Here is a 25,494-nt window from a genome sequence, read left to right on the forward strand (position 1 = left end):
AAAAGTGTCTTTTAGATCAATTACTTCAACTTCTGCCTCAACTATTTCATCAAAGTCTGTTTGCTCCAGCTGTTGTACATTCTTGTTATTAAACGTAGTTGGATGCAAAATCAGACTTGTTGTTTCAGCTGATATATTCTGCTCAGTTCTGTCTGTCTGTTGTCGATCATCCATAGTGCAAGTGTCAATGTTTATGCTGGAAAACTCTTCCTTCAAAGTCGGGAAGTTATTTATCTGTGTGTCACTTTCAAAGACTTGCCAATTTTTGACATTATCTGGGACAGCGGGCCTATGTTTGATTTCAGCTGTAAAATGGTGGTTAGGCTCAAAAGGTAGTTTGCATGTGCTGACAAAGGTTGCCAAGCTATGTGCATGTAAATTGTGCTTTCTTGAGATTTTGGTGAGCTGAAATTCTAAGAAAGTGTTAAGTATGTCAATGGCTGCACCTTTATAAGCCCTCAATCTAGGATCATTTGTGACAAAATTTCCCTTCATCTGTTGTATGATTAGATCTGAATCTCCTAGAATTGAAACTTTGGTTGCCCCTAGGTTTTTGATGAGTTTGAGACCTAGCAAAAGGGCTTCATACTCGGCCATATTGTTTGTGCATCTGAAGTTTAATCTGTATGCATGACCTTCAGCATGGTCATTCTGTGCGTTGTGTACCCAGACCCCTGCCCCTGCTCCTAATTTGTTGACTGAGCCATCAAACTCTAAATACCATAAGATTTCATGGTCAAGGTTTGCATTGAGAGTTTTAGAAAGTTGCACCATGGGAAGATTGGGTTCTTGTAAGTCATTTGATGTGTCATTTTTCTTTATTGCATTAGTCATATTGACAATTTTTTGATATGGATCAGCAGATTGTTCATTCATACTCTCTGGTTGTGCTGTTATCAGGAGTTTGGCACCAGTTTTGGTGCACATTTTAGCATTATACAAAATGAATGAATCCATGTCGGAATGTATTGAATAGATGGGGAAGTTTTGGGGCTTTTCTAGACTACTCACCATATATTTCATTAGTGTTTCACGGTATAACCTCTTTGGTTGTCCAAAGACTGCAATAGTGGCATAGGACAAGTCTAATTGCAAGGATCCTTGGAGTTTGGCCCGCCATGATTTGGATAAAAGCATGCCATACTTGGGTGGAATATCAGCTACCACCACATCCATCAGAATTGTTTTGGTTGGGTATTGGACCAGGGAAACACACATCTTTAACTAGGCCTAGACACCTGACTTGGCTTGAATCAAATGAGAACAAATCTTTATATGGTCTTGTAATATCTAGGTCTAGTTTTTCCATCACAGATTTAGTAATTAGGTTATGTGAGGCCCCGGAATCAAACATTGCATTGTGTAACACCTTGTCATGAATGTTTAACCTGACATAAAAAGGTGGAACCCCTCCATTTCCTGTCTTTCCATTAACTTCAGGACCAAAAAGTAATTCAGGTTGATCATCTAGAACATTTACAACATCCCTATTGTCTGGTATTTGGAGTGACCTATTGATTTGCTTTCTATATACTTCATGTTTGGCCAATTCAGAAAGAGGAATAGCTATTTTCAGCTTACCTATTTCTGTTTCCAAGTTAGAAGGTTTTTCTATTTGACTCTTTGTATTATAGGCAGCAGATTTTTCCTTTTCAGCTGAATTTTCATTGACCCTTTCTTCACTTTGAATATTATTTTGAATTAAATCTGTTTTGAATTTATTTTTAGGAATGTTGTTTGAACTTTCTTTTGAATGAGGGGATGTGGATGGCTGAATTTTAGAGGGTTGTACATCTGAAATGTCTTCCATAGTGACCTCCTTTGAGTTTGGGTCTGTTTTATCAGAGAATTCCGTGAGAGCAGCTTTATCTTTTACTTTCTTTGGTTATTTAGCATCCTTTGATTTGATAGTTTCAGGCACATCTATAGTTCTGCTCCTCAACTTTTACTGTTTATGGACTTCATAGACTGCTGCATCATAGCCTTCTCTAAAATCAAATGACTCTCCTGATTTGGTTTGAAATTGATTGCAATTATGAGCTTCTTGATCTTCTTGAGTTAAGAAATCTTGGTGCTCACTGTTTAACCCCATTAGGTTGATTTGGGTGTCCTCAGATGGTTCACTGGATGTTGAGGCTTTGGCAGAGTTTTCTTGAAAAGGAGGTCTGATGTTCTGGTCGGGACCAACCCTTGCAACATTTGGGTTTCGATTCTTTCTAAAATTAGGGTTTCTAGTAGTACTTGGTTGAGCTTCCCATGATGACTTTCTTTCAGTGGTTTCCACCCTATCCCCAAGTCTACCCATACCTTTGATGATTGCATCCAATTTTTGTTCAAACGCTGAAGGTTACTCTTTAAACGTAGTTCTTCTCTTAGCTCTTGCCCTATTTCTTTTAGCAATTAGGTTTGCCTCTACACTAACAGCTATATTCTGCATGTCTGCTAAGGTCGGAGGGGCTCTTTCCCTCAGTTGATATGCCATATCAGAGTCAAATCCATCAGGGAATTTGATTAAGGCTAAGTCAGGTGGAGGTGTAAGGTTTTGAGGAATAACATTGTAAACATTGTTGAATTTGGCACAATAATCTAGGACAGTTTCTTGTGGGCCTCTTTTTATAGTGTCATACTCAGATAATATGTGCAGTGGATCTTTTTTCTTTTCCCATCTGTTGGGAAATGTTTGGTAAAGAGCATCCAGATTAGCTATTGAATTTGCAGCAAGTGCTCTGAACCAAATTCTTACTTCACCTATTAAACTTTGGACAAAAATCTTCATTCTTACATGATCATCGTCTATCTCATAATTCTCAAAATAGTCTTGCATTTTCTTTGTATGTTGTAGGGCCGTATATGTACCTGTACCATCAAAATAAGTGATCTTACTTTGATAATCTTGAGGCATAGCCCCAGGATTTCCAGGCAACTGTAAAGGGGCATATCTATTTGCCATATTGACAGGGATAAATGGGACAACAGGAAGGAATGGAACAACTGGGATAGCAAGGATAGTCGCAGCAATATGTGTAGTGGATGGCAGTGCAGTGAAAGTACTTTGTGAGGTGGATGAGGAAGAAGGAGAAGAAGGAGTAATGTGAGGACGGACTGAAGGTTTAGCAGGGGTTGGAATATAACTTTGCTGAACTGCTTCAGGGCTAGAATCATCAAGATCTTCTTGTTCCTCTTGTTTCCTAAGGATCTTTGGGATTAAATTAGGATTGTCAAAAACAGCTGGAGGATCTGGGTCAAGATTTGACTTGGTATAACGAGTTTTCTTCTTTGGAGCCAGCTTCCAAATTTGTTTTTGGTATTTTTCTGGGAAAATTTCTAATTTTAGGAAGGAACTGATCAATTTTTTTGGAACGGTCGTTTAAAGCTTAAAACTAGAATGAAGATTGACTGAAGCAGCTTTTATTTAATCCTGTAAATGTAAAGCAAGAACAGTTTCAAAGGCTTCTTGGCTGACATTCAGGCTTCATCTGTAGTTTTAAGGAATAGATAGCAATTGAAAAATTCCTTCTTTCCCCAGTGGATTCACCAATTATGCTATCACTCAGGTTGTTCCCTTTGACTCCCAAGGGAATACAGCCGAGGTAACCACTAACCAATCTTTTAGCTACATGTCCTAGCCTACTTGTAACCAGAGAGGGCTCTCTCTTTATGATTTAACTTTGTTTTCGTGTAATTTTAGGCTAGTTATAATGCGCAGGATTTTGTTTTGAGTTTGGTTGGATGATGATTTCAAATAGAACTGATATGTAGTTCTCAGAATAGCTTAGACCATTGGGAAATGGAGTCAATGACTGTGTACTGCTGAAAGTGCTTGTTGGGGAAGAGGTAATACTACGGAGCCAGACAGGTATCCATGAAACAACTCTTCAAATCTAGGAATCGATGGCATGGAATCAGGGAATGAAAGGCAGTCAAGGATCTTTCACTATGCTGATAGAGGGAAATGTGAGAATATTATCTAGGAGCAGTTAAGAATTCCTAAACAACATTCATAATGAGAGAATCAGTGCAAACATGAGCAATTAAGAATTCATATTTATGACCAATTCTGCAGAAAACATAGTTAGAAATAGAGATTGAGCAAAGGGTGCATTTAAACAAGTCCTGAGCTATTCTTTTTCTCTGTTGCTGAGATCATGAAACATATATGTGAATTTAGCAAACATAGAAAAGACAAAACATGGTTTAGAAAAACTTAATGTTTCATTAAACTACACAGGAATTCTGTAGCAGAACACAGCTCATCACATTCACATCCAGATAGTGCAGAAATCATAAACTCCATCAACTCTTTATATTAGAAAATCTTAAAGTTACAGCGCAGCTCTTAGAGCGAGAAACATCAACCAACCCCAAATACGTTCTATGGGGAGGTATATATACAAAAATAAGATACAAATGTCTAGATGATGAGTCTTCATGTAATAAATTTCATCACCAACTCTTCCAAGGAAGTAAATGAAGAAGTAAACACTACAGTTAATATTAGCTTGCTAGCTGTCTATTATGTCAGAAAATTTTGACTTTCTGGGCTGAATGAGTCGACTGCCTGCCGCGCATTTATTCTGTGCATGTTTTTCCGATGCTGTTATGCTACCTGTTGTTGTCTTGGTCTTCATCTTTGGTGCTGGACTACTTTACTTTTAATGAGTTGTAGTTAAGACCCAATTCTACTTTACGCCGCTTTGATCCTTGTGACAGGTGGACCGTGCCATCTGTAAATGCTGAACTATAGTTTACAAAAAGAATTAATAATCAAAATCACCTGAGCAATGTCTCCATCATTCCTCTCCGCCAATCTTCTGTAGGTAGCTGATGCCTTTGTATCTTTATCAGTGTTTCATTAGATTCTGTGTATCTGTAAAAGTTTGGCTGGTCTTCAAAGAGATGATTTATCTCATGTGCAATATAGAATAGATTTTCTAATTTATCAAAGACAACTTGTCCAGATGGAGGCCCTGTATCTTCTGAAGTGATTGAGGAAGCTGTGATTTGATTGGAAGCATAATCGTTCACTCATTTGGCATAATGCTCATGTGACAGCAGTCTTCCAGCACTGGTTACTAGGCTAGGTAGCCCTCTCCTCTGTAATGTTGTGATCTTTATTTTGAAGTCATCCACCTCTACTTGCATCTCTTGGCATTTTCTTTCCAATGTCTGCACAAAATTCCTAAGGGTCAACACCCTTTTTATTAGCAAAATAGTTTCAGTCCTGTTCCTGATTCCTATTTCGGCCAACTGCCCTTTGGTGCGAGTATTCAAAAATTGGATCATTTTGTTAGCTTGCTCGGGCATGTTTCCTAGAGATGTTCTAGCCTTTTGGTTTTCAAACTGAGACAAGCTTATCAAATCCATTTGCTCATGAATAGTTTCAATGGATTGCCATTGGTCTATAATGGATTGGCCAATCTTGGCCCACAAAATTTTCTTGATATCTGCTAGAGTCCTATCAAAAGTGAGCTCTTTCTCCAGCTCCTTTATTCTTCTTTCTAAGGCTTTGACTTCCCTTGTCTTCTCAGCCACTTCTTGTTTTGATTTGTCATATTTTTCCTCAATTTTAGCCAGCTTTTCCTTGGTTTCTTTCAATTCTGCCATTTGCAATTCCAAGGCTTCTATTTCTTTCATCATGTTGTCTATTCTCAAGCTGGTGCCTTGCTCTGTAGGTGCTGAGGTAGTTGCTGAAATTGGTGCTAAGCTTGAGGCACCTGCTTCTAATGTTGTAACAGTGGGAGGGACTGTTGTGGTGGCCGTGGGAGGAGCAGCTATGAGAATCTGAGCTGTTTGAATTGGCTGAGAGGCCAATTCTCCTTGTTTTCCCTGTAATGATGCCTCCAAGGCACTTTCTATCTCTACCAACCTTTTATGTAAGGTTGTAAGCAAAGCTACTACATCCTGCTCTTGTTTTTGTTGTTCCACCTCTGTAGTTTGAGGATGCAATATGGGTGACAGCTTGATTTGTCTTCTAATGGCAGCTATGTCTTCATATTTCTTTCTTATCAAAGCTTGCACACCCTTGGGATCAGTGGGATCATGTCCCAACTCTATGATGATCTCCTCCAAGGACTTGATTCTATTGTCCTTGGCCTGTGATGAAGCTTTCTTCAACTCTAGTTGGGCAGCAGTATTGTGCAAAGAGTTTTGCAATCTATCGGCTAACAATATTTTATCTGCTAAAGTGGAATATACCATCTCCCCAGACTACTTGTGCAATTCAATCTGGTCCATTGGTTGGATATCCTTGGTGAACACTTCCAGATTAGTTCTAATGTAATCAGCAACTGATTGGGGTTGTTGAGTTGTAGGTCTGAAGTGACCGAGGGTCATTCTTCCTTCCTGGATGTCATAGGCTGCCATTAGACTTTGCTGATTGGTAGGGGCCATTCTTATTAGCTGGTTGTACAGCTATAGTCTCACTGGCTCGTTCCTAGCTTTGATATCAATGAACGGTTTTTTAATATCAGAGGCCTGTCGACCCTGTTTCCTGGTGGATGTTATTTCCACCCCCTGCTCTCTCTCTTGCTCCTGCTGAAAGGAGCTGGCCGATGTCACCATGCTTAGGGGAATTTGCTATTCCGTGGGCCCCTTTGGCATTTCTTCCTCCGACAAAGGATTTAACCTTTTCCTCTTTTCTCCTTGCTGCTCTGTGGATGTCCTCGGAGGGGTCTCTTCCTATCTATCCATCTTCTTCGCCCTTTCCTCATTTAGAGGTGTCTGCAACACAGGAATTTCAGTCACTTTTTTTTTAGTTACAGGGTCTTGCCCTTGACTTTGTCCATCTGTAGAAGTAGGCCAATCTGCCATCGTTTCTTGCTGTTCCAAATTTTGCACTCGTTCTTCTGAATGTTGCACTGCTTTTCCTTTATCTGTTGCTGTAGGTGGGGCACTTACTTGGGCAGGTTGTTGGGGAGCTGTGGCAGAAGAGGTGCCTTCTCCAAGATACCGAGGGGCTGTGAAAAACACATGTCCAAAAGATTCCAAGTCAACTGCTTTTTCAAGATCTTTGATTGCTTTTTCTGCTATTTCTTCCTCAGAAAATTCTTCAACTAGAGTGCCCTTTACCCATTCTTGTTGATTAGCAAATTGCTCAATTTGAGGGATAGTGCAGTGTTCATATGCTACAAGCCTGTATTTGATTCTTCTAAGGCTTATAAAGTGATTGGGGTCATATGGTGCCCAATAAAAGCTTGTTTTTAGTAACAGAAATTTTTTCAACATTTTTTCTGCCTCCACCCAGGCTTCTTCTCTCTTATTGAAAATGAATGGGCCCAATTGATGTTTGATTTTCAGCTGTGCCTTTTTTCTTTTGCCATAGAAATGGATCAGATCTGCATTACCAAACCGTCGGAAGTATTCCAAGGCAAATATCTCATGGGGACATATTTGGGCAGTCTTTAAGGGGCCAATTCACAGCCATAAACCCTGATTACTATGTGGTTCTGGTAAAAATACTTGTCACCAATGTTGTAGCTTTTGGAAAGTTGCAGGATCTTTTGCATCTCATCAGTAAGCCTGGGAGGAGGATTTGTTGATAATAAGCAGGTAGATGGATAGACAAAAAGGTCAATGCTCACAATATGTATATGGAGAGTAATAAACATGGTGGCAGACTGGTGACCAGAATATTACAGACCTTCGCTCCCCCTTGGCATCTAATTTTCTGAGGAAAACAGGGAAACTATCAGGCTGATAGTACATCAGCAGGTGATATATATAGGAGGTATTTTTGAACACCCTTTCTCTCTCCAGGTTCATGAATTGCTCATGAATCTTTTCAGCTATGAAGGTGGAATAATCATATTGGACAGCAGGGGACTATCTTGGAGAAAACATGGACAACATTACTAAAATTGTCTCGTCCACATACTCACTGGTATTGAATCCCAAGATTCAGGATATGATATCTACCAGCATTCTTCCTGTTGCATTAAACCATACATGCAGATAAGGGGGAGGCTGCTGGAATTGGAAATCTGGTTGCATGAACAGCTGGGAAATTCTTGTGATCTTTGAGCTGGGCAGCTTGGCACCTTGGTCCAGCAAAAGTTTCATGGAGAGAGGAACCAGAGGCTTTGTTGGCTCAAAATTGAGCATCCTATTTATGGCTTGAGGGGTGATGTGAAACAAAATAGTCCCAGATGGAGCCAAAACTGCTCTTTGAGTGGGCTCATAATTCTCATAGCATTGATGGATAAGGTCAGGGAATACATTAACTTGTGGGAGATAATAAATTGGCAGATTGGACTCCCAGATACCAAGGATATCAGCATTGCTCCTGTATCTCTTTCTTAACTCACAAAAGGTTTCAATGTGATATTTGTTGGTGAGTTCCACTGTTTCCTTCATTTGGTAATCTCTGTCAACAAGGGGCAGCCATTCCAGGTTCCTATGTGGTGCATTCAAGGGAGCAATATTTAATGTTGTGGGAGTGGCCATTTCGAGGTTTATATGTGCTTATCCTTGGAAACAGGATTAGTGTAACAACAGGCTGATGAAAGAGCTTTTGAGGATTTGCAAAAGAGCTATACAATGAGTCCAAATGAGGCAATAACCTTCAAGGTCTGTGGCTATTACAAAAGAGGTCACTTTGGAGAGTTTTTGAAAAACTTTTCTTTTCTTTGATGAATTCACAGGGATTAAAAAGACTGTGGGCAAACTACAGAGGGAAATGGAGATAATTCTCAGCCCAATTACTGGAGTTTTTACAGTGGAATGTGGTAAAAGGGGAGAATGCTGAGCCTTATGGAGTTTTCCGGTCACCCAAGCTTAAAAATGATTTTTGATGGCAAATTTGCAAGTTGTCGCAGGTTCGGAGGGTTCCTGGTGAACAGAGGGTTACTAAGTAAATTGAGGCGGTATTTAGGTGTGGAAATGTCTTTGGTTTGGATAGTTGCAGAGTTTTAAGCAAGAAAAATAGAGAAATCGGCGAAAACAGGGGTAAACGGGTAGAATTTGGGCAAATACCTGGTTTTTATAGAGCCGAGGGTGTCGAGCTGGTTCAATGGCGAGAAATTGAGTCGAAGTTGCAGGCGACAGTGGCAGGGATAGTCAAATTTGCACTTGGGTGGACAAACGACGTAAAACGGCATGCACTGGTGCTTCCAACTTGTCCAATAGAAATGAACAAAATGGTTGAAACACATGTTTTTATGAAAATTTTGGCATATTTGGCACTTTAGGCGCTTTTCTATGATGACATCAGCATGACATCATCGACGGGTCCCGGGTACGGTATGGTGACGTGGCAAGTGACTCGAGCGACGACATGGCACAGGACACGGTGGCAAGGTGGGGACGTAGGCAGATGAGCTGGCGGTGACACGGCGCGGTGGCAGGTGACGCAGAGGTGACATCACGGGGAGGACATGGTACAGCATAGAAGGCAGTTTGTAGTTTTATTGGACTGCCTTCTGTACGAGGGCAGTATATGTCAGAGCCCTCCCAACGCAATAAAAAGCAGACACGCGTCTTTTTTACAACGGGAAAACCACCGTGCTATCGGATGCTAACTCCTGTAGGTCGGGGTGCTCCGAAATCCACCTGGGCCGTCAGATCTGTAGGGCACAGATCAATGGTTGACGGGACGTCTACATGGTGGAGTGATACGATGCAGGGACCCGCCCGTATATTTTAATATTGTTCAGAATATAGCGAGGGAAAACTTTGGTTAAGTGGGTTTATGTGCATACGTCGAGCTGACGTTTAATGTTTATTTGAAACATTTAAACACTAAACCTTAGGCAAATGACTGCGGAGGGAGAGAACCATAAGGTTTTGATGGGTAGAGGAGTCGGTCTAGGTTATTAACCTAACCAAAGGTTAGATTAATCCCAGGTTTGGGACGTGGAAGGGTTCATAATAGTCCCAAATGGACTATTATTTCCCAACACTGAATTACAAAGCTATAGTGCTTTAGGGTGGAATATTTAATATATTTTTTGGGATTTTTACATAGTTTTTGTAGAAAATAGGGGTGAGGACATAGGTTAGGGAGCTATATAATAGAGTTAGAAGTTAATATGACCTTCTGGAGTGAAAGTGTAGGGGCATGAAACCAAGCTTATGAAGGAAAACTTAGAAGTGAATGGAATGTGGAAGAAAAGGTTTTTACACAAGAAATGTGGCTTCTTTTCCTTAAGAAAACCCAAAACTTGACTTAGTATTTGACAAAATGAAGTGAGAGTAGAACTTATTGGGCAGATCCCAAGGTCCTTAAGGGGTGTTAGTAAGAAACTTTGAGGGGGAGGGTGAAAGGGAATTAGACATACTTCCATAGTTCTGCCATCAAACAACTGCTTTGACATTTCTTTCATTGATGAGATAAGCTCTGATTGATAACACATCAGGTGATCAAAACCTTTCTTCTGCAACCTCAAACTACCTACCCAGCCTAATACACCTAAAATTTTTTCTTCCTTTTGCATGGGTGCACTTAGACTTGCAGACCCTGATTATCCTCTTTTCTTTTGATTGCCCTCCTATCTAAATCTACCCTTATCTCTTCCAAGGGCCCAAATTAAGCAGTGGGGCTCCTTAATTTCTCTACTTAGCTAGTGATCTACCAAGCTTGAACTGTTTGGACAGATATTCATTCTCTAGTTCTAGAACAAGCAATTTAAAATATGGCATGGTCTAGATTGAACTCTTGGGCCATCCATCAAGCTAGCGGTGGCATTTGGGCTAGCCACTTTCTTGGTGTTTCTTTGGGGTTCATTTTTATCATTTTTTCTGACCAATTGATTTTTCTTTCCCTTTGATTTTTCTTTTAGGGCATACCCTCTTTAAATTTTTTAACTCTCTCTAATTATATTACAAAATATGGAACCTTTGCAACATGAAAAGATGAACATATTTAGCACCTCCAAGGTCAATCATGAAAAATGAAACCTATTGGTATAGGAACCTAACATCGCCATAGGACGTCTAATTTTTCTGCGTCATGAGAGAGCACATTTTCCAATTTTCTTTTCTTCCTCTATCTTCTCACTATTGCTTTGTGCTGTGGGCTATAAAATATATCAAGAGGAGGAATTTCTTCTATTTTGAGCATAAGCTTAGAGGATGGGGCAATAGAAATATGCTCCATATCTGAGACATTGCTAACTGTCCTTGTGACTACTTCTTTTGTTTCCTGTGCATTTCTCACAGGTGTCTTTATGGTTTTTCCTTCAAGATTGATCAAGTCATTGACGGTTTCCCATTCTTTATCTAGTTTGGTTCTAACTGATGGTGGCTGAACGACGAGAGGGGGAGGATCTATTTGCAGGGAGGTAAAAAAATGTTGTTGTAGAAGTTCCATTGACTAGGCAGTATCCTTTACTGACCCTTCGCTCTTATCCTATTCACTTTCAGATCTTTTAGAATGTTTAGATGTTTCTTTTCTAGACTTGGACTTAGATCCGTTTTTTCCTGAACTTCCACTGAGACTAACACTTGGAGTTTGTTCCCTTACAGGTTCTAGGAGTAGCTTTTCCAAAGGAATACTGGCTAACCTTCTTTCTCTGTATATTTTGAATTGTTGAAATTCTTCTGGAGAGAATTGCATTTGGGCCGCATGCAGAATTTCTTCAAGTGTGCTTTTCTATTGGAATATGTCATTGAACAGATCATCTTCTCCAGAAAACACCTTTATCTTGACTGCAATAGTGAAATTCTTAGCAATATCATGAGGATCAAACGGTCTTCCTGAAAATTTGAATAACTGTAAACACGTTGTGATTTTTTACTTTTGTGAATGCATGGCCTACATCAAATAGTGGAAAGGCCCCACAGGCTACAGGAAATTGTGGCCAGATGGCCTTCTTTTTGTCTTTCAAATCTTTAGTCAAACCTCCTTCTCCACAGGTTTGATAAGCAATTTCTCAAGCCATGAGTTTATCAGGGACATAAAAAGGTAGGACATGAGGGCAAGCAAAACTTCCAAATACCCTGACATAAGTAAACAGTTCCTCCTCGAACCATCTCGTGACAGGGAGTATGTCTACCTCTGCTTCAATAGAGCATCTTGGAGAATCTTTATCATACAACATTCTGTACAGGGGCAGCATGATTCCATGACAAATCTGGTAGAAGTGCGGAGCGAACTTAGAGTCCCACAATTCTTTATGATAGATATGAATGGGTAAGGGGTCTTGAGTTGTCTATTTCCAACCCATCATAGGAAACATAGAAACATAACATATCGCATCCATTACATACGCAGATAGGTAAAAAGGGGGATAAATTCTCTAAGAAATAGTTCTTTAGACCGGTAATTTACAACGTCCGTGACTAGGTTATCAGAAAATATTTTAGCCCAATCTACAATAGTGGCATTCATGGCGCATCCAATAATGGTAGCCATTCAGATGAAAATTTGTTAATGTCTGGCATTCCAAATAGTCTATAGAGCATGGCAGCAGCAAAGCAATATGGGGAGGTGAAAGAACCAGTACTATACATACCATGTTTATCTTTCTTCAGCGATTCGTCCCTCCTTGACCAGTGTTTAGTGGTCTCTGCCAGGTCTTGATTTTCTTTTGCAAATTTCTCCATAAACGGCTTGTTATAAGTTTCCTGTGGCTCCGGTAAATGATACATGAGCTTCAAATCGTGTGCAACGAATGAGTTGATGAGTCCTTGACCCTGAGTTTTAAACTGTCTATTTCTGATATCAACGCTGTCCAGTATCCATTTAACCATGTCCGTGTATGGGAGGATTTTGGGTCTTGCTACTATCCGGTGTAAGAATGAACAAACTAGTTCTGTGATGGATGCCTCAGAAGAACTATGTGAACCCGTAGTAGCAATAGCTTCCATTACTCTGGGATTTTCCTGCTCAAGTAGATTATACATTCCTTCCCACGTAGCAATACCAACGTCTCTGTTACAAGCAGTGTCTGTATACAAGGGCACCATTTCTTTCTCTTCAGAGCTCGGAGCTTTGCTTTTCTTTCCCATAATATCCTGCGTACCGCTTTGTATCGTTCTCTTTTCTTCGTTCCTGCAGTTTACAAGTGAAGTGAGAATAATGATAAGGAAGGGTGATAAGAAAGTTTTCAAATGCCGAAGACGCATAAAATATACCACCTTACGTGAAATGATTTTTTGATAAGCACGAAACCATATTCCATTAATAACTGGCAACTAACTCATTTATTAGCATTAAAGCACACAACCAGGTGTCAGTTTATGGAAAACACTTTTTTGAACCACGAGCCTGAAATATCTGTGATGAAGTGATTTTGCGATTTGCTTTGCAATATCACAGGTCACAACATTGCAAAGTTGTTAGCTCACTATATCGTATTATCGCATTGCCATTCTATCGCAAAATCACAATATCGCGTCATCGCAATATCGCATTATCGCAATATCGCATTATCCCAGGAACGTCATATATGACAATCTTCGTTAATTTGTTTTCTGCAAAATGCGATTTGCGATATGTGTCATCGCATATCGACAATTTTAAGGTGTTTCAATGTAAGTTGTATTTGATGTATGCGATGCGATATTTTATTATTGTGTATCGCGATCTCGCAATATTAGAATTCGGCTTGTTAGGAGGTATCCTGTTATCCTTTTGTGATGCGATATTTCCTAAGGAAATATTTTGTCTTACCTTATCATAAAACTTAGATTTTTTAGATTTTTCAAGGGGGTCTTCCTAAGTTTATTATGGTAAGTTTTATTAGGAAAGGAAATTTAAGCACTAATTGATTTTTTAAATTTTTAACCAAGGGTGCCCACTTATTTAGTATTAGGAATAACACTAAATAAAAAGGGGGTTGTTGCTGGCCACAACAATTGGCGATTCACTTGGAAGAACCAATTATCTCTGCTGCTCTTTTGAATTTTCAAAACTCCCAAAACAGAAAATTTTCTAGAAATTAAACTTTACTATAGAAAGACTAATTACATTATGCTTTTGCCTATCAATGATATTTCGTTTCTTCTATTTTCAACTTTGATTATTTACTCCCTCAAGCTAGTCTTTGTATCTACGTCAGTCATTACTTGGTTTATAAAGATAAAAACAAAGTCTTCTCTACAAATCAGTTTTTAAATATGCTCATTTGTCATAGGTAGAGCCTCTGCTGCCAGCAAGCGTTTATAGCTTCAACAGGGTTACCTGTTACCCAGCAATGATCCTGTATCGTACTTAGAGAAATTTACAACTTTCAAAGAAAAATCCATTTCTACACTTTTTTCTTTCATTTTCTTTTTTATCCTTAAAGAATAATGTCTTGGTTTGGTAGCCAATTCATGACACATTCATTCACTGATTTATTAACTTTGCTGAACAAGCTGGCTCGTGATGATACCCCTTGTCTTTTGATTGAAACAATCTTGAGTCATTTCCCTGTTGTGGTATGCAGTATTGGAAAAGTCAGCAAGCTATAATATCTATGATCATGATAAGTCGGCTCGTGATGAGACCTCTTACTCTTTAAGTTGAAGTGTATCTTTGGATCATTCTCTAAATATTATAGTTTCCTAGGCAGGGAGGAAGTCATCGTTTCCTTAAGACAGTTATGGATGACAATGATAGAGTTTTTGGTAAGAGCTTTTCTATAGAGAATCTTCATTTTTTGTTATTGATACATTTCATTGGACTGAGATAAAAAAATTTCTAACTAAAGGTATTTTTTGTCAAAGTTTATACAGTTGAAACTAGTATCATTTCTAGGTAAGAGTTTTTTAACTGTATCTTTCAATAGTAATGATTAATTTTCTAGAAAGAATTCTATTTATACGAGTGAAAAAACAAAATCTAAAATAGAATTTGTGTCTTTTTTGTGAATCTCAAATGTAACCATCTACAACGGGTTTTATTATGAAAAGGAAAAACAATTAATCTACAAAAATAGAAGAATGATCTTCTATGGAAAATATTTTTTGAGAATCTCACCATTAACAGGTAAAGAGTCTCTTTTTCCTGTTAAATCCTGTAACATGAAAGTAGACGGACCTATGGCTTCTATGATTTGAAAAGGACCAAGCCACATTCTTTGAAATTTTGTATGTTTCCCTTTTTCCTCATGAGCCTTGTCCCATTTTAAAACTAGATCTCCCATCTGAAAATCTTTTCTGGATATCATGTTTGAATCAAAAGAAGCCTTCACTAATGCTTGGTGATGAGCATGAGTTATCTTAGCCCATTCTCGTTGTTCTTCTAACTTTATTAATTCCAGTTTCCTTAGTTGTAAGGAAGAAGTTGGTGCTTCATCAATATATTGAACCAAGGCTAAAGAGGGAATTGCCAAATGAGTTGGAAAAACCACTTCTTTCGCATAAACTAAATTAAAGGGAGAAGTGCCGAGAGAGGCTTTCTGCATTATTCAATCTACCCATAAAGCATATATTAAAGACTTATGCCAATTTTTACGATTTTGGTCAATGGTTCGCTTAATGATTCTGATTAAATTCTTATTTGTATATTCAGCTAACCCATTCCCTTGTGGGTAATAATTGGCAGAGTGTTTAAGTTTGAAACCCATTTTGAGTGCAAATTCGGCCATTGCATTGCTAGAAAAATATGATGCATTATCAAACATTAAAGCGGAAGGCAGCCCAAACCTGGTGATTATGAAGTGATCTATGAACTCAATGATATTTTAAGCATTGGCCGTCTTGAGTGGAACTGCTTCTACCCATTTAGTAAAGTAATATGTTGTTGTAAGGATATATCTATGCTATTTAGAAGAGTGAGGAATGATCTCACCTATTACATCCAATCCCCACTGATCGAAAGGTTGTTCAATGTTAACTGGTTGCAATGGCAAGGATGGTTTCTTTTGTCTCCCAGCAGCGGTTTGACAGACTTGACATTTCCTTATGTAGTTATGTGTGTATTTGAATAATGTGGGCCAGTAATAGCCTGCGCGTAATATTTTATGAGCAGTAGCGTCTCCAGCGTAGTGTCCGCTTGCTGGCCCATCGTGGAGTTCCTCCAAGACTTTTTCAACTTCAAATTTCTCAAGACATCTAAGGAGAACAGAGTCATAATTTATTCTAAAAAGAACATCATTCATGAGCTGATATTGTTTGACTTTCAACCTTAGAGCTCTTTTCTTGGTATGATCGAGGTTTGAAGGAGCATATCCATTCTTTAGATAATTAATAATATCAGCATATAATGACTCAAGATCCTTTAGGCTTACCTCGCACACTTGTACCTCTACAGATGGATTTTCGGACATTAGCGATGCTCCGGCCAGCATTTTGCAAAAGCCTTGACCTTTTACAATACTTGTTGGTTTGATTTCTACGTCATATTCCTGTAAGGCAGTAACCCAATTGGCCCTTTTCTCACCCACATCCTTATGTACTAGAAGATTTCTTACCGCTGAAAGCGGTACTATAATTTTGGTATGTGTTTTGAGTAAAAAAGGTCTGAAATATTTAATTGCTTTCAAAATAGCATAAGCTTGTTTCTCCACATCTGAATAATTCAACTCAACTCCTTGTAAATTGGAACTGAAAAAAGCAATTGGGGCTTCTGCCTTTTCTTGATTTTCTTGAGTGAGTATCGCAGCATATGATCTATCCGAGGCAAATGTATACAAAATAAAAGGGTCTGAAAAATTTGGAGTTGTTAAAGATGGAGCATTAATAATTGCTTGTTTGATCAAATTGAATGCCTCATGTTCATCTTGGCCCCATTTAAAGTTTGCATTCCTTTTAATCATTTCTTGTAAAGGAGACACAATTCTTGAAAAGTTTGGAACAAATCTCTTTACAAAGTTAATCTGGCCAAGAAAAGATTGCATGGCCTTCTTGTTGTGAGGTAGGGGTACTGTGGAAATTTCCTTGATTCTATCAAGATCAATGTGAATTCCAGATTTTGACACTATGAATCTGAGAAGTTTTCATTCACTTAATGCGAAAAAGGATTTTTTCGGGTTAAGTGAAATTCCATTCCGTAAACAATGTTGGAAGATTTGGTTTAAATCTTTGAGATGGTTGTTTCGTTTCTTGGAATACATAGTTATATCATCCAAATAGATTACCATTGATTTATTAACTAACCCCTTGAATGTGATGTCCATGGCCCTCTGAAATGTGGCACCCACATTAATCAAACCAAATGGCATCTGTTGATATGCGTATGTGACCCATTTAGTTCTGAATGTAGTTTTTAATTGATCATCTGGATGTACCAACACTTGATTATATCCTGAGAATCCATCCAAGAATGACATTAATTCTGAGCCCACAACTGCCTGCAGTATTTGTTCCATCGGGGGCAAAGGAAAACTATCCTTTTGGCAGGCCTTGTTAAGATTTCGAAAGTCAATGCAGATTCTAATATCTCCATTTTTATTTCTAACAGGTACCATATTGGAGACCCATTTAGAATGTCTAACGGGAAAAATTATTTTGGCTTTCAATAACTTATTAAGTTCAGTTTTGATCTGGTTTTCTAAATTGGGATGGATCTTTCTCAACTTTTGTTGGACAGGTTTTTCATTATCGATCATTGGAATAGTATGTTGGATGATGGAGGTGTCGTATGTTTTGAGTTCATCATAATTCCAAGCAAAGACACTTTTGTATTGTCTCAAGAGACGAATATACGCTAATTTTTCTTCAAGAGCTAGGCCAAGGCCTAGGTTGATATTCTGCAGTTTGGCATCAGTTCCTAGATTTACTAATTCATAATTCAAAGTTGAGCTTTGGAATTTTGAGTTGGTAGATCTTTTGAATCGATCCTTCAAATCATAAATGTCTTCTAACTTGACTACTGATTTAGGTATAGCATTGTTAGGACTATCTTGTTGCAATTGTTGGTCATGTTGGTCTTCGTTAATTATTTGATTGGTGTAAGATCCTTCTGATGTGAGGAAACTCTCAATATCAGGATCATCGTTGAAAATTCTCCAATTGGTAATGTTATCAGGAATAGATGGTCTAAAAATTAACTCAATTGAAAATTGGTCAGGGCTGAAATCTTCTGAAGGAATGAGCTTGGAAGCTACGTTGGCTAAGAAGTTTGCACTAGCATTCTGGAGTCTGGGAATTAATGAAATATTAAATGCTATAAAGTGTTCAGTCATATCTTGAACTAAATATTGGTAATGTTTTAAATGACCTGATAAACAGTGTATAGTATTACATACCTGTCTGATTACAATTTCAGAATTTCCAAAAACTTGAAGGTATTTGACGTCTAATCTGATTGCTTTGTACAACCCTTGGACTAAAGCCTCGTATTCTGCTATATTGTTGGTGCAATCAAATTCGAGTTTGCAAGTTAGCATAGTTTTATCTCCCTATGGGATTATTAACACGCATCCTGCTCTTGCTCCTTCATTAGACTTAGAACCATCAAAAAATAACTTCCAAACAAAGATTTATTTACATGACTATCTATAAAATTAATACATTTAGAACTATCTGTTTGAGAGAAACTTTTTACCTGGGATAAAATAGAATGTTCTAAGTAAGGTGAAGTATGAGCATTAAAATTTCCTAGGAAAGAAGCTACTGAATAGTTGCCAATCATGTTAGAATTATATGCTACTGGTTCATTTTCTCCCTCTAGCTCTGTTACTATGTATTTCTATTGTCTTTCCTGCTCAACTTTTATCTGATTTGGTTTACCATTGTAAGGGAGCCACATGTGCGACCAGTCAGTTGAAAAGTATCCATGAAGTTTTTCTGACCAATCTCTGCTAAGGATTAAGCCATAAAATTCCGGAATATCAGCAACTAAAATGTCGATAACTTGACATACCTTTGGGTTGGATGACAACCTTATGGTAACCTGATTTAATTCGCCAATCACTTCGACTTGCAATCGATCTAGCTGAACTATGCGCATAGTGGATTTCTGTGGTTGAACATTCAATTTTGCACATATTGACCTTGTTAAAATATTCGATGAAGCCCTAGAATCCACTAAGAAATTATGCACGTTTTTATTAAAAATTTCATAAGGAAGGAGAAATGGGGGAGTATGAGATCTCGATCTTCCTCCAATTAAGGTGATATCATTTGGATCAACTTTATTCATCGCATTAGTTGGAGGTCTTCCCATGTCATGGGAAGCTTGAGAGATTACAGCGACGGGCAAAGGTGCAATTGGTACAACATGTAATTATTTTAAAAGTACCTTTTGCGGGTGTTTTAACTTGCTCAATTCAAAAAAAGTAATATTGGCCCTAGTATTTTTCATATCTTCTATGATATTATACTCCATTTCATCCAAAACGATTATCGTTTTAGATGGAGTTGATGCGTCTATTTGGACTGGGCTGGTTTGAGTCGCTTTAGGTGAAGTTTTCTTCGCTGCGACTTTATCCTTAATCATCGAGCTTGTGCTCTTTGGCTTAGGTGTAGGTTGAGGAGGATCAAGTTGATTTCTATTGCGAGTACTAACCGGTAATGCCTCTTGGTCCTCTTCATCTAGGAGGATGAAATCCCACATGCCTTGTAACTCTATAACTTCTTCTTCATTGGTATGTTCTTCAGTAGCGATTTCCTCTTCTTCTTCTTCTGATTCAGCATTTGTAATAGCGTTAGGGGGTTTGGAATTGGTCGAAGGATTTCTTTTAAAAGGTCTGTATGGTTTTTTAGAAGAAGTTTCTACCACTTGTTTCTTAATTTCGACCATCTCGTTAGACATGGTCTTCAAAAACTTTTGTAATCCTTCTAAATCGAATGGATCTTTTGATTTTTTTTTCTTGGGATCTTCTTTGAAAGAAACCTTCTTAGACTTTCGTTCTTCTATCACGTTTTTCTTTTCTAAGGCCATAATATGTTTCTCTACTGCTATTGCTTCTTTCATATTTTCAACTAAGGTTGTTTTGTTAGCTCTATTAACAAAGATTGCTATGTTTGATGGTAAAGCAATGATGTACCATTCACTTCGCACTTCTTCGCTAGGCTAGGAAGCAATAGGAATTTTGTTTAAGATTTTATTGAAACGTAAATTGAAATCTTTAATAGGTTCTCTTGACTTGGCCCTAAGGTTAGACAAGTCATTGATCAGTGTTGCCGTAGACCTGTCATCACCGAACTTGGTCAAGAATTGTTCTTGGAAGATGTCCCAACTAGTAATAGATCCAGATGGTAATGAGAAATACCATGATCCTGCTGTTCCTTGCAAAGTATAAGGAAAACATCGAACAACAACGTCTTCGTTGGTAACTCCATTGAGATTTATGGATAGCATAAAGTTATTTATATGTTCTTCCGCTAGCATGCCTACCTCAGGATTAAACTTAGGCAGCCATTTTTTAGGATGGGTCGGTAACTGACTCAAGGGTGTAGGCATTAATATTGCCCCTAGGTTATTCCATGCAGATTGGGCCATCGCTGAACTACAAACAGAGGAAAGTGCAGAAGATGATCCTTGTGGTTGAGAAGATGAGGATATTATGACTCCAGATGGTTGAGAAGGAGTTTTGGGAGTTCCGGTGGGCTGATGGACAATGATCTGAAGTGGAGAAGTGGATGGTTGACTTCACAGTGAAGAGGTTGAGATGGATGATGATGATGAAAGAGTCTCGCTATCGGACCCTTTAGGAGACTTCCTTACACTTTTCCTTGTAGGTAGTGGTAACTTGGTTCACTAAACACCAAAATTTTCGCTCTTTAATCTGGTAAGAGGATGAGCAGGGTTATATTGCGAAGTCACGCTGCCTTGAGATTTATCAGATTTTTGGGGAGATATAGAAAATCGCTAAAGTTTGTGAATCAAAGATTCGACTTTAGGAGGTTCAATAGTAGATTGTTCTGAAATGTCAGGGTTTATAGCAGCAGATGTTGCTCCAGTGACTTCTGGCTCTGGATTTAAAGATTCTAAATGCAATGGAGAAGTCGGGGGAGATGGTGAGGACGATTTACTCTCATAATGGTATTTAGATTTAGATTTTCTTGCCATTCACAGTTCAGAGGTTCAACCCCTCCTTCTAGCGCCAAATATGTTAAAGCCCCGAAAATCGGGTCTACAACAAGGGGGATACCCACCTGGTCTAGACCTTGGTTAGCAGATCCTTTTCCGTTTGGTATAGTGGGTCCGACTGGGGATATGGGACCAATTTCCCAATTTATGTGTGTGTGTGTGTGTGTGAAGGATTGACATTTTTCTTTATAGCAGTTTCTAAATGGAATACTTTTATTCTAATTCTAGCCTAATAATAAGGAAATTACATTCTAATAAGCAGAAATATCTAATTCTACACTAACCCGAGGTGTAATCTTTCTGTTATGCGATCTAAAATGATTTCAAATAACAACTGGTAATAAAGATCATTCAACTGTTATGAGAAAAAAATTCAATAAGGATGAACCACTTCGTATAAAATGTTAGATGAAATAGTTGTGGAAAACATATCGCATAATAAGCTACTCATACATCAAGCATAAATAAATAGCTATCACTGTACAAAAGTGCCAAATGATAACTCAGGCATTCATGCATCAGTATATAAACAACTGAACATGAATATCACTTTAACACAAAGGCAGAAATAGTTAAGAGATAGAAGTACCATTTATAACTAGTCCTACTCATGAGCTTCAAGCGATAATCATTTATCTCTTCTTGATCTAACATCCACTAAGAGTACAAAAGGGCAACATCAGTAGCAGATATCAAGTGAAAATATCAATAAATCCTATTCCATTCATTCATCAAAACCTCCTCAGAGGGTACAGAAGTGCATGTTATGGGGATAAGTTTTTGACAAATTTCAGGACCCTTCATTAAATGCATGAGAAGGGTTTAAATACTACTAAATAAATTTAAAAATAACTTATTACAAAAATGCAGGACGCAGTTTAAATGACTGTCCTCATTTCAGGTAAAATAAAACAAAATTAAAACTAAAATTAAATGTAAAATTAAAACTACTTCTGTATTTTCTCCTTGAAATCACACGCATTCAGCATATGTTTGAGAAGAGTCAGCTGGGTGACTTCCGATTTTAGCTGAGTTGAGAAAACAGAATCGGCAAGAGCTGGTGCCATCTTCTAGGCAGAATTGATGATACACTTGAGAGTCATCCACTGGCTATGTGGCTTTACCAAGTATGCCCAGTAATAATCCCAGTTCAACTTGGTTAACCTTTGGATTGCTTCTGCCTTTTCTTGAGCTTTCTGCCTCCAATCTGTTTGTAGTTGTTGTACGTTAGGTAAATACCCTGGAGTGGTTTCTGCGATCAAATTTTCCCTATGCAAATTTTCATTTACACAATCAATAATATTGTTTGTTGTCGTGGCTGCTCCTTCTACTGCTTTCTCTGCTTCCTTGATTTGTTCGTCCCATTTGTTAAAGAGCATTTCTTTGTGATTTTCATTAATCCTTGGTGCACCCGCTCTTTTTCCCTCATTCGTTTCTTGCCAAGCCAAATATTTCGTAACCCGTTTATCAACTAAATCATAATCACTTCGTAAATCTAGAACTTGATTAGTGGTTTTATCACTTATTTCACAATAACAGTTCCATTGCGATATTTTTTGGCCCGATGCTTCCTGCTGCTGTAGTAATTGTTCATTCAAGGAAATGGATTCTGTGATGAATTCTATAAGTTTAGGATTATCCTTGTGCATCTCCTGTAAATCCTGTAACCGCTTTCCTTTCTCATCCAAACTTTTTTGATAGCCTATCTGCATTTGTTGGAAGTCCTGCTGTAATCTTTCAAGTTGTTTCTGTGCTTCATTGTTGGCATTGGCTTGTTGCAACTATTGTTGAAAAACTTGTATCTGGTCTTCCTTCTCCTTTAGAAATTGTTGTACCTCAAATTCTTTATCAATAGTCGCAGAGGCATACGCTCATGCGATCTGAGATAATTTGGTGAGATTCTCAGTGGGATCGGTAGTGGGATCTCGCCATAGGACGTCTAATTGTTCTGCGTCATGAGAGAGCACGTTTTCCAATTTTATTTTCTTCCTCTGTCTTCTCAATACTGCTTTGTGATGTGGGCTATAAAATATATCAAGAGGAGGAATTTCTTCTATTTTGAGCATAAGCTCAGAGGATGGGGCAATAGGAATATGCTCCATATCTGAGACATTGCTAATTGTTCTTGTGACTACTTCTTTTGTTGCCTGTGCATTGCTCACAGGTGTCTTTATGGTTTTTCCTTCAAGATTAATCAAGTCATTGAAGGTTTCCCATTCTTTATCTAGTTAGGTTCTAACTGATGGTGGCTGAACGACGAGAGGGGGAGGATCTATTTGCGGGGAGGTAAAAACCTGTTGCTATAGAAGTTCCATTAACTGGGCAGTATCCCTTACTGACCCTTCGCTCTTATCCTGTTCACTTTCGGATCTTTTAGAATGTTTAGATGTTTCTTTTCCATACTTGGATTTAGATCCGTTTCTGCCTGAACTTCCACTAATACTAACACTTGGAGTTGGTTCCCTTACAGGTTCTAGGCATAATTTTTCCAAAGGAATACTAGCTAACCTTCTTTCTCTGTATATTTTGAATTGTTGAAATTCTTCTGGAGAGAATTGCATTTGGGCCGCATGAAGAATTTCTTCAAGTGTGCTTTTCTATTGGAATATGTCATCGAACAGATCATCTTCTCCAGAAAACACCTTTATCTTGACTGCAGTAGTGAAATTCTTAGCAATACCATGAGGATTGAATGGTCTTCGTGAAAATTTGAATAACTATAAACACGTTATGTTTTTTTACTTTTGTGAATGCATGGCCTACATCAAATAGTGAAAAGGCCCCATAGGCCATAGGAAATTGTGGCCAGATAGCCTTCTTTTTTTATTTCAAATCTTTAGTCAAACCTCCTTCTCCATAGGTTTGATAAGCAATTTCTCGAGCCATGACTTTATCAGGGACATACAAAGGTAGGATGTGAGGGGAAGAAAAACTTCCAAATACCCTGACATAAGTAAACAGTTCCTCCCTAAACCATCTCACGACAGGGAGTATATCTACCTCTACTTTAGGAGAGAATCTTGGAGCATCTTTATCATACAACATTTTGTACAGGGGCAGCATGATTCCATGACAAATCTGGTAGAAGTGCGGAGCGAACTTAGAGTCCCACAATTCTTTATTATAGATATGAATGGGTAAGGGGTCCTGAGTTGTCCATTTCCAACCCATCATAGGAAACTTAGAAACATAACATATCACATCCATCACATATGTAGATAGGTAAAAAGGGGGATAAATTCTCTGATAAACAGTTCTCTTAGACCGGTAACTTACAATGGCCGTGACTAGGTTATCAGACAATATTTTAGCCCAATCTACAATAGTGGCATTCATCGCGGCATCCAATAATGGTAGCCATTCAGATGAAAATTTGTTAATGTCTGGCATTCCAAACAGTCTACAGAGCATGGTAGCAGCAAAGTAATATGGGGAGGTGAGAGAACTAGTACTATACATACCATGTTTATCTTTCTTTAGTGGTTCATCCCTCCCCGACCAGTCTTTAGTGGTCTCTGCCAGGTCTTGATTTTCTTTTGCAAATTTCTCCATAAACGGCTTGTTATAAGTTGCCTATGGCTCCGGTAAATGATACATGAGCTTCAAATCCTGTGCAGTGAATGAGCCGATGAGTCCTTGACCCTGAGTTTTAAGCTGTCTATTTCTAATATCAATGTTGTCCAGTATCCATTTAACCATTTTCATGTATGGGAGGATTTTGGGTCTTGCTGTTATCCGGTGTAAGAATGAAGTAACTTCCATTACTCTGGGATTTTCCTCCTTAAGTAGATTATACATGGCTTCCCACGTAGCAATACCAGCGTCTCTGTTACAGGTTGTGTCTCTATACAAGGGCGCCATTTCTTTCTATTCAAAGCTCGGAGCTTTTCTTTTCTTTCCCAGAATACCCTGCGTACCGCTTTGTATCGTTCTCTGTTCTTCATTCCTGCAGTTTACAAGTGAAGTGAGAATAATGATAAGGAAGGGTGATGGGAATGTTTTTAAATGCCAAAGACGCATAAAATATACCACCTTACGTGAAATGATTTTTCGATAAGCGTGAAACCATATTCCATTAATAACTGGCAACTAACTCATTTATTAGCATTAAAGTGCATAACCAAGTGTCGGTTTATGGAGAATACGTTTTTGAACCACAAGCCTGAAAGATATACGATGAAGCGATTTTGCGATTTTCTTTGCAATATTGCAGATCGCAACATCACAAGGTTGAGAGCTCGCTATATCGTATTATCACATTGTCGTTCTATCACGAGATCGCAATATCGCCTTATCGCAATATCACATTATTGCAATATCGCATTATCGCAGGAACGTCATATATGACAATCTTCGTTAATCTGTTTTCTGCGAAATGCGATTTGCGATATGTGTCATCGCATATTGGCAATTTTAAGGTGTTTCAATGTAAGTTGTATTTGATGTATGCGATCCGATATTTTATTATCGCGTATCACGATCTCACAATATTAGAATTCGGCTTGTAAGGAGGTATCCTATTATCCTTTTGCGATGCAATATTTCCTAAGGAAAGATTTTGTCTTACCTTATCATAAAACTTAGATTTTTTAGAT

Source organism: Pinus tabuliformis, chromosome 7 (assembly GCF_031772625.1).
Source record: "Pinus tabuliformis cultivar Carrire ecotype Pingquan chromosome 7, CPIR1, whole genome shotgun sequence".
In the NCBI taxonomy this organism is placed as follows: domain Eukaryota; kingdom Viridiplantae; phylum Streptophyta; class Pinopsida; order Pinales; family Pinaceae; genus Pinus; species Pinus tabuliformis.